The 14,796-nt window shown below is 41.1% G+C and overlaps 1 protein-coding gene across 5 annotated transcripts in view; it reads left to right on the top strand.

Moving 5' to 3' along the window:
• Positions 1–14,796, top strand: part of SORCS1 (sortilin related VPS10 domain containing receptor 1) — a 576,630-nt gene that overhangs the window by 84,478 nt on the left and 477,356 nt on the right.

The raw sequence follows: 14,796 nt of genomic DNA, 5'->3' as shown, positions 1-14,796 counted from the left end.
CACAAATACACACATGCCTCTTATATTCATAGCAGCACTGGTCACAAGAGCCAAAACATGGAAGCAACTTAAATGTCCACCAACAGATGAAGGGATAAAGAATATGTGGTACCTATATACATTGGAATATTAGTCATAAAAAAGAATGAAATGATGCCATTTGCTGCAACATGGACCTAGAGATTATCATACCAAGTGAAGTGAGTCAGAAAGAGAAAGACAAACACTATATGATATCACCTATATTTGGGATCCAGACATAGAGAACAGACTTACTGTTGCCAAGGTGGAGTGGGGATGAATTAGAACTTTGGCATTAGCAAAGGCAAACTGCTGTGTATAGAAAAGGTCCTACCGTACAGTACAGGGAACTATATCCAATATCCTGTGATAAACCATTATGAAGAAGAATATTAAAAAGAAGAATGTACATACATATGCAAATGCACTTCAATAAAAACATTAAAAAAAATGATTGGCCTCCTGTAGAACAGAAAGGAAAAGATTAAAGAGGTAGTTTAGGGGTGGCTTCCCTGATATCTCAGCTGGTAAAGAATCCGTCTACAATGCAGGACACCATGGTTTGATTCCTGGGTCTTCCTGGAAAAGGGATAGGCCACCCTCTCCAGTATTCTTGGCTTCCCTTGTGGCTCAGATGGTAAAGAACCCACCCACAATGCAGGAGACCTGGGTTTGATCAATAGGTTTGGAAGACCCCCTGGAGGAGGGCATGGCAACCCACTCCAGTATTCTTGCCAGGAGAATCCCCATGGACAGAGAAACCTGGAAGGCTACAGTCCATGGGGTCATAGAGTTGGACACAACTGAGTGACTAAGCACAGCACAGGCCTGCAGGTTCTGGAATAAGACAGACTTGAAACTGAGTTGTCTCTACAGTACTTCATAGCTTTGTGATGAAGTTGACAACCTCTCTGAACCTCTGTGGATTCAGTTATAAAATTCATCAGTAAGATGATAAGTGTAATGCATGTAACACCCTGTTTCTTAAGGAGTACATCAGCTGTTATCAGGAAAGACAGATGGAGGAATAGAGAGAAGGTTCTAGTGTAGAATATAGCACCCTGGGGACCAACAGTGTCTTTTGAATTTTCTACAATCTCTTACTTTAAATATAATGTTCAAGGCATTCAGATAGACTGTAATTAATTTAGGATATTGTATATTGCTTTTATTGTTTTAACAATTGAGTTTTACAGATGAATAAAGAGTAAAACTTGTTAAAATTTGCTTTTCTAATTGTCATAACAATGGGCCAACTTTTAGGTCTCTGTGCTTGAAGTGTTTCTGGTGGAAGTGTGATACCTTCTTCATGTTTTGATTAGAGAAGGTCCTTCACATGCAGAGCTCTTTATAAAATGTTGCCCTGGTTGATTACCAAGGAGCAGATCGTACCAAGAAGTATGTTTTTACGAGACCACTCAGGGAGATACTGAAGGGCAGGGAAGCCTTGGCATGCTGCAGTCCATGGAGGCTGCAAAGAGTCAGACATAACTTAGTGACAGAATGACAACACAGGGACTTGGAGATGGAATCACGGTTGTCAAAGAGTGTATGATTTTTTTTTTTTTAATGTAATGTAAGGAAGTAAGTTGCCTTTAAATTGGAGGCATGATTGATGTTCAGAATCCCTCCTGGCTAATGCTAGAGTGACTCGAGTTCAAGGGAGATCATTTCATTTCACTGGTTGCCTGCAGATTGCAGAGGGTATCTCAGGGAGAGATTTAGTGCCAGGGAACTTAGCAGAAAGCCCTCTTTTGGCAGCAGGATGACTACACACTGAAAACAACATTATTGTTTAGTGGCAGCCACTCAGAAAAAGCACTGGGGGTTTTGTCATTCATTGGAAGACTTGGAGGGTGCTAATAAAATACATTAGAGGCAGGTTGTTCAAAATAGTTCTAAAAATGGAAAAGAAGCCAAATGTTTATTGCAGCAATTTTATTGCTGGGAAACACGGGCTTTATGATCAGAGTGTTTGTAATATATTCAGTTGGGTCTCTGAAGAATTTCAGGCTGGTGAGAATTATTTGGATTGCATGAGCATAATTATGTTACAATTTGAGAGCTAAATCTCTCTTTGTTTTTATCATACATTTTATTTTATTAATCTTTTAGATGGGAGCTGCTCATGAGGAAAATTGTTCGCCCGCCAAAGGCAAGAGCTGGGGTCTATCCAAGACCTTCATTATTAGCCAGTAAATCCGGGTTTTGTGTCAGCTCAGAGTTCTCCCTTTGGTGAGGTTTTCGTGGCATCTGTGTTAAATTCCACTGAGTCGTCACTCCACCAAGGATTCTAGTCAGAGACAATGAGTTTCTTACACAGAATCTTCCTGGTTTGTCTCTGGAGAATCTCTTGCCTCAAATTTTTGTTATCCACATTCCAAAATTGGGGAGTCAAATATTTTTAGAGGGTTAATTAGCTGACATCCTGGCATCCAGCAAACTCTCTCTTTTCTTGTTCTTCCCTTGTTCTGTAAGATAAAGCAGCAAGTCTTTGGTAATGGTGGTTATTGGAGCAAATGGTGATTGTTCACTCCCTTGGTGTGTCCTGCAGGAATAAATGCTATGATCGGCTGAAGCAGCACACAAAGCCAACCCTCCACTCAAGCCAACGTTATAGAATGGGGCTATTTAAAATATTTAAAAGATGTACAGTTATTTAAAAGATACATAGCTCTCGTTTACTTAACATGTGACCCAGTTACTAATCGGATCTTTGTTAGCATACCTGTGGAACACCTCCCAAGAATGGTGACAATTATATTTTGTCAGAGATATTACCACCTTCAGAGCATTGCCTTATGATCCTACCACTATTTTTAATCAATAAAGTCTTAGTGACTATTATGTATTTCATGAGAGATACAGTATCATAAAATGTGGCAAGTGGATTCAGTGAATTTAAGGCTCGTTTCAGAGAGACCTTACATAAATACAACCACAGTGAAGCAATAAATGACTTTATAATTGTTCAGTACTAAATTATAAGATATAGGATGTTGTTGCTTTGAACTTTCAGAAGAGAGGGATGGTGGTTAGACAGTGGTGGTCCTAGAAGAATGGTCAAGTACAAACGTATAAGTGATTCAAAGTGTGAGGAGTTTCCTAAACACAGATGGTGGAGAAAAATGCAAAGAGCAGCTTGTGGGAGAAAACTGGGTGCTGAGGGAGGGTTAGAGAACTGGGTTGAATAGGAGAGGTGTGTCCAGACCAAAGGCATTCATTATTTTTGGAAGGGTTTTCATCGCTAGAAAACTCTTCAGTCTGGGATCTGGCCAAGACTGTTATGCAGGAGGATTTCACATGCAAAGTCCGTACCCCATAATTCAATGTCAAAGTCTCCCCTCCCTTGAGTGACAAATTACCTTCTCTTTTCTAATCTTGTTTTGAATTCTCTGCAAGCTGAGTTAGAACGCTGGTGAATTGAATTAGTATTTTTTATCCCAAACATTTGTACTGTTCCAGGGTGGAACCCCCCTTTTTTTTTCTATTTAACACTGTGACCTTTTTCTCCAAAAAGTTAACATTCCACAATGGAAGGTTTTCTTGCTGAATTAAAGAAAAGAGAATCATTTTCCCAAATAATTCTGTGATAGCATTTAATGCTGTGCATCACATAGGAAAGACACTTCAAAGTTCATATACTGGGCTTCCTCTAAATTTTTGAATCTCTGTTAATACTCATAGCACTTTATATTGATTATAAGTGATGAAGAAATAGCAGTTCCATTTAACAGGTGGGAACCATGAGTTTTCCAGGCCTTGAATGCTGGTTTGGAATTTTAAAAATTTGTGAAAAAGGCTTAACTGATTTCCCAAATTATCAACCCAATTCTCTTCCTAAATTCTGACCTCTTTTCCTAAATGTTCTCTTCTCCCCTAGTTGCCGTATTCTCATCTAAATCTCTTCTTTCCCCCTTGATACATACAGCATGCGTAGAGTAGATTGTCATTTGCTAGACTCAGCAAAGGGAAGCACTGTGTTCAAGAAGAGGGGAAGCTCTGGAGTCAGAGAGATCGAGTTTGAGAACTGGCTCAGTGTTTCACATCAGTGTGGCCTCGACCCAGTTATTCAGCTCTTCTGTGTTTCATTTCTCTTAACTGTAAAAACATACAGTACTGGTGCCTGCATAATACATTGCTGTGGGGATTAAATGAGATATGATGTATCAAATGCTTAGTACGAGGCTTGTTTTATAATAGTAAACGTCGGCAGTTATTAATAACTTTATATTATGCTTGGTACAGCTGCTGCTGCTGCTGCTAAGTCGCTTCAGTCATGTCCAACTCTCTGCGACCCCATAGACGGCAGCCCACCAGGCTCCCCCATCCCTGGGATTCTCCAGGCAAGAACACTGGAGTGGGTTGCCATTTCCTTCTCCAATGCATGAAAGTGAAAAGGGAAAGTGAAGTCACTCAGTCGTGTCCGACTCTTAGCGACTCCATGGACTACAGCCTACCAGGCTCCTCCGTCCATGGGATTTTCCAGGCAAGAGTACTGGAGTGGGGTTCCATTGCCTTCTCCTGGGTACAGCTAGTCTATTTTTATTGTATGATTATCTTTGTTTTATGTTTTCCTAAGCTCCATCTTGCATTTCTTTTTGTGTAAACGTCTAGAAAATACCATAGTAAAGTGATACCTGTTAATTTATGTTTGACAATAACTAGTGGTGGGCTAAGTAGTAAGCTTAAAAGAATGATATAATTTTATAGTATGTATTTTTTAAACATTTTAAGATTGAGTTTAGAATTCATACAGCAGGTAACATTGATTATGTCACCTAATTCAAACTGTAAGTGTTTGTAAAAATGGTATTCAGTTTTGGAAATCTGATTACTGAATGAAATGTTTAAGTATATTCAAGACTGGAAACATGGCTACACTATGCAGAAGACCTCAGAGATGCATCACAGGATAGAAACTAATAAAACATCAGAGGGGGGAAATGAAAAAAACAAAAAACACATGAAAGTCTAAGTCAGTGGAGACAGAAAGTATGAAGGAAGAGGACTGGCAATGAAAAATAGGACACATCCCTCCGAGGTAGAGGCATTAGAAGTAACAGATGCACATAATCAACGAGCTGCTTTCATCTTGAAAAGCAGAACAGATAAAGGATGCATGTCACATCTGAGTGGTGCAGTAGAAAGTCCTTCTCAAGATTTACTGAACAAACTAACTATTCTGATGAAGAAAATGTTTCATTCATTCCAAAGTCCTAGACCTCCAGTATTGTGTGTGAGAAATGGCTTTGGGGATAATAACACCTACCACTAGAATAATTAGAAAAATAAACTCCAGGGAATATCTAGGATGATGTTCACCATGTTCGCCTAGGATGATGTTCACCAGCTCACCATGAAGTTCACCTCACTGGGAATCAAAATCATATGTATCTATTTCCTCACAAAAAGTTGTATGATGCTCTCCCCAAAGCTCCATCACTGGACTTATTAAGTGTTGATTCTGAGAACAAAGAGTAGATTATGCTTAGACTGAATCACATGAATACACAACATTTCTTTACACGCTGTCGATTATTAGTAAATATTTGTTGGAAGAAGCAATTAAACTTTGTTCAAATGCTGCATGTTATGCTGGTACAGACAGTTTTGTGATTTTGGAGGGTGATGTGTTTATTGTTTAGATGAGATACCACAAGAAATACCAATGGTACAGAATGATATGTGCTAAGAAAAATATTTTAAAAGTCTTCTGTAGTCAGATAGGTTTGGGATATTCTGACCTATGCAGTGTTAAATAGATTTCTTGACTGTAGGACTTCAGAGAATTTAATATGCCTGAGTGCCCTGTGAATCATCAAGAAGTCTATATTGCTAAGCTTATTTCGCTATAGGCAAGCTTTTCAAAGTATCTCACAGTACTAATGTTTTGCTAAACACAGTCAAAAGCCTAGCAGGAGACTTTGATATTCACAATGTCATTAACTGCTTAGCGGCCCTCAGAAGCTGATGATCTGAGATAATGTGTAGTTTTCTCTAGGTCAGCATCTAGGTTTCAGCCCTTGTATAGAATATTTCTTTGTTTGTTTGTTTGTTAGTGCTGGTGGTGCTGCTGCTGCTAAGTCCTTCAGTCGTGTCCGACTCTTGCGACCCCATAGACGGCAGCCCACCAGGCTTCCCCGTCCCTGGGATTCTCCAGGCAAGAACACTGGAGTGGGTTGCCATTTCCTTCTCCAATGAATGAAAGTGAAAAGTGAAAGTAAAGTCACTCAGTCACGTTTGACTCTTCATGACCCTATGGACTGCAGCCTACCAGGCTCCTCTGTCCATGGGATTTTCCAGGCAAGAGTACTGGAGTGGGGTGCCACTGCCTTCTCTGTGTTTGTTAGTGAGTCCAGCTATTTGCCACCTTCTCAATTTTCCTTCCAGGTGGTGTCACAATTTTCAAGTAATAAAACTTTGTTTCTTTATTGGGGAAAAAAAAAAGATATAAGAAGAAAAATTTTAGCTAGAAAATGGAAATTGTAGAGATATTAAGCAATAAAAAATTGAATTTAGCTGTGATTTTTTTTTAAACAGCAACATGTCCACCATGTGATTTGTATAGAAACAAGAGTGATTCGAAAACAGATTGTACTAAATGCTCCAGCTAATGCAAAAGTTGCTCTTCATATAGCAAATAGAACTTTACTGAAACTTAGACAGACCATTTGTATATGAAACTATGCATAAGAAGTGGACAGCTTTAGAAACATGAATTGAGAAATTCAGGACTCTGAAGGAAGTATTCTGTATTTGTGAATTTCTGATAATCGTCATGATTTTTCCACTGAGGGTATTAATCTAGCTTCTGTTGGGTGGTAAGTTTACCCAGTTCTCTGTGCTATCTTTGGTGCCAAGAACATTTACTCTAAAAAAGGCATTGGCTTCATTTTGTAGCCGAGGAAACTGAGGTCCAGAGATGTCAAGACACTTGATAACCTCATCATACAGGACTGGAGTTTCAAAGCAAAGCCTGCCTACCTCCAAACTCTCTCGACTGCACTATACTTCTTTTTAATGAGAAAGCAACTTTCTTAAATTAGGATTAACTGAAGAGTCTGAATGGTCTAGTGGTTTTCCCTACTTTCTTCAATTTAAGTCTGAATTTGGCAAGGAGGAGTTCATGATCTGAGCCATAGTCAACTCCCGGTCTTGTTTTTGCTGACTGTATAGAGCTTCTCCATCTTTGGCTGCAAAGAATATAATCAGTCTGATTTCGGTGTTGACCATCTGGTGATGCCCATGTGTAGAGTCTTCTCTTGTGTTGTTGGAAGAGGGTGTTTGCTATGACCAGTGCGTTCTCTTGGCAAAACTCTGTTACCCTTTTCCCTGCTTCATTCCATATTCCAAGGCCAAATTTGCCTCTTACTCCAGGTGTTTCTTAACTTCCTACTTTTGCATTCCAGTCCCCTATAATGAAAAGGACATCTTTTTTGGGTGTTAGTTCTAAAAGGTCTTGTAGGTCTTCATAGAACCGTTCAACTTCAGCTTCTTCAGCATTACTGGTTGGGGCATAGACTTGGATTACTGTGATATTGAATGGTTTGCCTTGGATACGAACAGATCATTCTGTCATTTTTGAGACTGCATCCAAGTAGTGCATTTCGGACTCTCTTGTTGACCATGATGGCTACTCCATTTCTTCTAAGGGATTCCTGCTGGCAGTAGTACATATAATAGTCATCTGAGTTAAATTCAACCATTCCAGTCCATTTCAGTTCACTGATTCCTAGAATGTTGACCTTCACTCTTGCCATCTCCTGTTTGACCACTTCCAATTTGCCTTGATTCATGGACCTAACATTCCAGGTTCCTATTGCAATATTGCTCTTTACAGCATTGGGCCTTGCTTTTATCACCAGTCACATCCACAACTGGCTATTGTTTTTGCTTTGGCTCCATCCCTTCATTCTTTCTGGAGTTATTTCTCCACTGATTTCCAGTAGCATACTGGGCACTTACTGACCTGGGGAGTTCCTCTTTCAGTATCCTATCATTTTGCCTTTTCATACTGTTCATGGGGTTCTCAAGGCAAGAATACTGAAGTGGTTTGCCATTCCCTTCTCCAGTGGACCACATTCTGACAGCCCTCTCTACCATGACCCGCCCGTCTTGGGTGGCCCCACAGGCATGGCTTAGTTTCATTGAGTTAGACAAGGCTGTGGTCCTAGTGTGATTAGATTGACTAGTTTTCTGTGACTATGGTTTCAGTGTGTCTGCCCTCTGAGGCCCTCTTGCAACACCTACCATCTTACCTGGGTTTCTCTTACCTTGGACGTGGGGTATCTCTTCATGGCTGCTCCAGAAAAGTGCAGCCACTGCTCCTTACCTTGGATGAGGGGTATCTCCTCCTGACGCCCCTCCTGACCTTGAACATGGAATAGCTCCTCTAGGCCCTCCTGCTCCCATGCAGCCACCGCTCCTTGGATGTGGGGTTGCTTCTCTCGGCTGCCGCTCCTGACCTTGGGCATGGGGTTCCAATGCCCTTGGTCATGGGGTTGCTCCTCTCCGTCACCACCCCTGACCACTAGACCATTCAGGTGTGACCTAAATCAAATCCCTTATGATTATACAGTGGAAGTGAGAAATAGATTTAAGGGCCTAAATCTGATAGACAGAGTGCCTGATGAACTATGGACTGAGGTTCATGACACTGAACAGGAGACAGGGATAAAGACCATCCCCATGGAAAAGAAATGCAAACAAGCAAAATGGCTGTCTGGGGAGGCCTTACAAATAGCTGTGAAAAGAAGAGAAGTGAAAAGCAAAGGAGAAAAGGAAAGATATAAGCATCTGAATGCAGAGTTCCAAAGAATAGCAAGGAGAGATAAGAAAGCCTTCCTCAGCGATCAATGCAAAGAAATAGAGGAAAACAACAGAATGGGGAAGACTAGAGATCTCTTCAAGAAAATTAGAGATACCAAGGGAACAATTCATGCAAAGATGGGCTCGATAAGGACAGAAATGGTATGGACCTAACAGAAGCAGAAGATATTAAGAAGAGGTGGCAAGAATACACAGAAGAACTGTACAAAAAAGATCTTCACGACCAAGATAACCATGATGGTGTGATCACTCACCTAGAGCCAGACATCCTGGAATGTGAAGCCAAGTGGGTCTTAGAAAACATCACTATGAACAAAGCTAGTGGTGCTGATAGAATTCCAGTTGAGCTATTTCAATCCTGAAAGATGATGCTATGAAAGTGCTGCACTCAATATGCCAGCAAATTTGGAAAACTCAGCAGTGGCCACAGGACTGGAAAAGGTCAGTTTTCATTCTAATCCCAAAGAAAGGCAATGCCAAAGAATGCTCAAACTACTGCACAATTGCACTCATCTCACATGCTAGTAAAGTAATGCTCAAAATTCTCCAAGCCAGGCTTCAGCAATACGTGAACTGTGAACTTCCCGATGTTCAAGCTGGTTTTAGAAAAGGCAGAGGAACCAGAGATCAAATTGCCAACATCCTCTGGATCATTGAAAAAGCAAGAGAGTTTGATAAAAACATCTGTTTTTGCTTTATTTACTATGCCAAAGCCTTTGACTGTGTGGATCACAATAAACTGTGGAAAATTCTTCAAGACATGGGAATACCAGACCACCTGACCTGCCTCTTCAGAAACCTGTATGCAGGTCAGGAAGCAACAGTTAGAACTGGGCATGGAACAACAGACTGGTTCTAAATAGGAAAATGAGTATGTCAAGGCTCTATATTGTCACCCTGCTTATTTAACTTATATGCAGAATACATCATGAGAAACGCTGGGCTGGATGAAGCACGAGCTGGAATCAAGATTGCCGGGAGAAATATCAATAACCTCAGATATGCAGATGACACCACCCTTATGGCAGAAAGTGAAGAGGAACTAAAGAGCCTCTTGATGAACGTGAAAGTGGAGAGTAAAAAAGTTGGCTTAAAGCTCAACATTCAGAAAACGAAGGTCAGGCATCTGGTCCCATCCGTTCATGGGAAATAAATGGGGAAACAGTGGAAACAGTGACAGACTTAATTTTTTTGAGCTCCAAAATCACTGCAGATGGTGACTGCAGCCATGAAATTAAAAGACGCTTACTCCTTGGAAGAAAAGTTACGACCAACCTAGATAGCATATTCAAAAGCAGAGACATTACTTTGCCAACAAAGGTCCGTCTAGTCAAGGCTATGGTTTTTCCAGTGGTCATGTATGGATGTGAGAGTTGGACTGTGAAGAAGGCTGAGCGCCGAAGAATTGATGCTTTTGAACTGTGGTGTTGGAGAAGACTCTTGAGAGTCCCTTGGACTGCAAAGAGATCAAACCAGTCCATTCTAGAGGAGATCAGCCCTGGATGTTCTTTGGAAGGAATGATGCTGAAGCTGAAACTCCAATACTTTGGCCACCTCATGCAAAGAGTTGACTCATTAGAAAAGACTCTGATGCTGGGAGGGATTGGTGGCAGGAGGAAAAGGGGATGACAGAGGATGAGATGGCTGGATGGCATCGCCTACTTGATGGACATGAGTTTGAGTGCACTCCGGGAGTTGGTGATGGACAGGGAGGCTTGGCGTGCTGTGATTCATGGGTCGCAAAGAGTCGGACACGACTGAATGACTGAACTGAACTGAACTGAAGAGTCACTATTTCTGACTTGTAGTCTCAGAATTTCAAGCCCTTTATTTTAATATCTAAAATCCAGTATAATATGATTAGTTCTAAAACTTCACTATCTGATTTAGGAAACTCACAGTAATTATCTTTAATTTTCTTCCAGGTTGTACTCAATAAGGCTGATTTTTATAGATGCCCACTGCCCCATTTTTGGATAGTTATGCCTTGAATAGCTACTGTCTAACAAATAGTGAACATTCAATAAATGTGAGTTACCATTATCAGAAACAGACATAGAGAATAGACTTATGGGCATGGGGAAAGGAGAGGAGAGGGTGAGATGTATGGAAACTCACATTACCCTATGTAAAATAGATAGCCAACAGGAATTTGCTGTATGGCTCAGGAAGCTCAAACAGGGGCTCTGTATCAACCTAGAGGGGTGGGATGGGAGGCAGATGGGAGGGAGGTTCTAAAGGGAGGGGATGTATGCCTACCTATGGCTGATTCGTGCTGAGGTTTGACAGAAAACAACAACATTCTGTAAAGCAATTATCCTTTAATAAAAACAAAATTACATGTAACTTTGAAAAAAATAAAATATCAGGCAAAAATAAAATAAAAAACAAATGTGAGTTATCATTATCTATGGTAACAGGTAGTGACAGAAATTCTGCTATAGAATGCATCTTATTTAAAAAGTATCCAAGCCCACATTAAATGTTATGTTCTCCATGTAACCTTCTCTAGTCTCCTGATTTAGAATATCTCTCCATATCTTAAGTGTACATAGTGCTATACTTAGCATTTATAAATAGTGATATTTAGCATTTCTTTATTGTTTTTATAAGAGCTAGTGTAGTCTAGGTAAGCACAGAGGGTTTGGAGTCAGAATGCCTGGCATTAAACGTTCTTCCACCATGTATTATCTATATGACTTGGGTAATGTATTGATAGCTTAAATTTTCTATGCTTCAGTTTCCTTGTCTGTAAAATGGAGATGCATACTAAAAATATCTCTTACATGCCATTGCGAACATTCAGTGTGTTAGCATATGTTAGGCTTCCAGGTGGTTCAGAGGTAAAGAATCCACCTGCCAACATAGGAGCCGCAGGAGACGTGGGTTTGATCCCTGTGTCAGGAAGATCCCCTAGAGGAGGAAATGGCAACCCACTCCAGTATTCTCGCTGGGAAGTCCGATGGACAGAGGGGCCTGGCAGGCTGCAGTCCATGGGGTCGCAAAGAGTCAGACATGGCTGAACGATTGAGCATGCATGCACGCAACCATATGTTAGACATTTGGATGAGTGACTGGCAGGTGTTTCTACTCAGTAAATGGTAGCTGTTATTGAATTCAAGGAAAGCTTTACCCTCAACTGGATTATAAGCTCCTTAAGGACTAGGGCCAAACCTGATTCACCTCTGTCTGGCAAATTATAGGCACCAGATAAATATTTCCATTTGAGACATGCATTGAATGAATGCTTACGGAGATTTTCTCACAGTTTTGCTGTATTTTTCATTGCATTTTTAAAGAACTGTAAATGTCAGCTGAATGTTCCTTAGAAAATTAGTTGCACCTCTTTACCCTTTTATTCATGTCCTTTCCACCTTGGCTGATCCCATCTCTCCAAATCTTTCTGTCTGTTTAAAGTGGTATCCTTAGGGAAGAATTATATAAGAATATCTGTGCTACATGTAATTGAAGTTGTAGCTCATTGTAATTAAAAGTAATTGAGACCCTACAGTGAATGGATTTTAGCAGGAGCACAGCAGGCATCATCTAGACAGAGTATCTGGGTGCTTTCCCAGCCTGCTGAACCCCAGTAACTGCAGTGTTGGGGAACAATGAGCTTTTGTGTCAGTGTCCCCGAACATCACTGAGCGCCCTTCTGGGGAAGTGACCTTTTAGACAGAGACCTGGTGTGTCCCTTGCTAGCTTTGAGTAGTAGTGTAGATAGAGAGTATTTAAGAGACTAGGGTTGAGGGTCAGATCTGCAATTGGCTACTGGAGCAATTATTTAAACTCCCCCAGTCTTTCCAGCTTCCTTTTTTTTGTTATTTGTTTTGTTTTATTTTGTTTAGAAATGAGTATTATACTCGATCTCTAGAGTTGATCCAAATAACACATGCACTTTTATTTTTCTCTCTTTATGCAGTATTGTCTTACTTCTCACTCTCTGTAAATATCCATATGTATATGTGTCTTTCTCCACACACACACACACACACACACGTACATACATACACACCATACACAGAGGGAGACAGCAAGAGTGACAGCAAGAGAAGGAAAGGGAGGGAAGTTTGTGTTACAGAGATTAAATGAAATAGTGCAGGTTAAATTAACTAAATCACTACACTGTCTAGCATGTAGCAAGTGTTTAATGCATGTTGTTAGTATGTTAGATGTTCTAAGGCAACTGCATGGGTTAGGTGGGTAAAAACTTGTTTAATTACTGATTTGAAAATTAAAAAAAAACAATTCTAGGGACCGTCACTGAGAGAATTTGGCTTGCCAGTTATTACGGCTCCAAACTCACTCCTCTGTAGTTAGTTGGCTTTGAGAAGCTGCAGCTGGGCCTACTTAACAGCCTTCCTGCTTCCTCGGGGCTCCGTGTTAGGCTCTGCCCATAAAGGACGCTAGAGAAAACCTACTAGGTTGGATGGGAAAGTAAGGACTCTTCTTTGCTTGCTTCCTTTGGGCCCCCTATCTTCCAGTTTCTGTGAACATTACCCAGTTAAAGAGCAAAGCTTCATCACCTGGGCAGCAGGAACACTTTCCTGTAGCGGCAGTTGAATCTGGTTTGTAGTCTTTCCAACTCAGAGAATCAAGTTCTTCATGCCCCTCAGTGACGCCACGTCAAGTATGGTTTTTCCAGTGGTCATGTATAGCTATGAGAGTTGGACTATAAAGAAAGCTGAGTGCCGAAGAATTGATGCTTCTGAACTGTGGTATTGGAGAAGACTCTTGAGAGTCCCTTGGACTGCAAGGAGATCCAACCAGTCCATCCTAAAGGAGATCAGTCCTGTGTGTTCATTGGAAGGGCTGATGCTGAAGCTGAAACTCCAATACTTTGGCCACCTCATGTGAAGAGTTGACTCATTGGAAAAGATCCTGATGCTGGGAGGGATTGGGGGCAGGAGGAGAAGGGGATGACAGAGGATGAGCTGGTTGGATGGCATCACTGACTCGATGAACATGGGTTTGGGTAGACTCCGGGAGTTGGTGATGGACAGGGAGGCCTGGCATGTTGCGGTTCATGGGGTCGCAAAGAGTCGGACATGACTGAATGACTGAACTTAACTGAACAGTGATACCACAAGAGCCAAGAGCACCTCCCCATAACAGGTCTGTTTCTAAGCTTTGATAATTCCAACCTCTTTTCACCTTCCTCTCAGCTTTCTATGATTATTACCTCCGTGATACCTTTTAGTTCTCTTGTGACACCTTCAGTTTCCTAGTTAGCAATTTTATGCCTAGCTAACAGTTCTTCATTTTAAACTCCCTCTGTCATAAATGCTGTGGTTTCTGCCTGGTGAGTGGCCTGAGTGATACGTGTGTTAGGACCCGTCTCTGTTAATAATGCCAAAGTTAATTCTAGTTGGCTAAATGCTAATTGGGTAATGACTTACCAAGTATAGTTCTTAGATCCAAGGAAGAGGATTAATCTGGAGGAACAATTTTTCTGGGGCTATTTATGGTACCCTTTGCGTTGTTGTTTAGTTGCCAAGTTGTGTCTCACTTTTTGCCGCCCCGTGGACTGTAGTCTGCCAGGCTCCTCTGTCCAGTGGATTTCTAGGCAAGAATACTGGAATGGGTAGCCATTTCCTTCTCTGGGGGATCTTCCTGACCCAGGGATCGAACCTGCTGCTCCTGCATTGGCAGGCAGCTTCCTTACCGCTGAACCACCAGGGTCAGTTAATGCTTCTTAAAAAAATTATCGCATGTATTGTGTGAACCTTAATTGTAGAGGATGTTCTCTTCCACACAGCAAGTTCCACAGAGGTGACATGACTGGCCCTAAGGCAGGTGTCCCTGAGTAAGTTCATTGTTACTTCCGTATAATCTCTTACATTTGTGTGCAAAAGTTGAGTTCGTGGAAACTTTTTGAAGGAGAGGTTTGTCTTTTCAGTAGTTTGGAGCCTTGGCGCATAAAATAGAGAAGGAAATGGCAAC

Source organism: Bos taurus, chromosome 26 (assembly GCF_002263795.3).
Source record: "Bos taurus isolate L1 Dominette 01449 registration number 42190680 breed Hereford chromosome 26, ARS-UCD2.0, whole genome shotgun sequence".
In the NCBI taxonomy this organism is placed as follows: Eukaryota; Metazoa; Chordata; class Mammalia; order Artiodactyla; family Bovidae; genus Bos; species Bos taurus.
The sequence above is the reverse complement of the archived record's forward strand: the minus strand, read 5'-3'. Positions and strand labels throughout refer to the sequence as shown.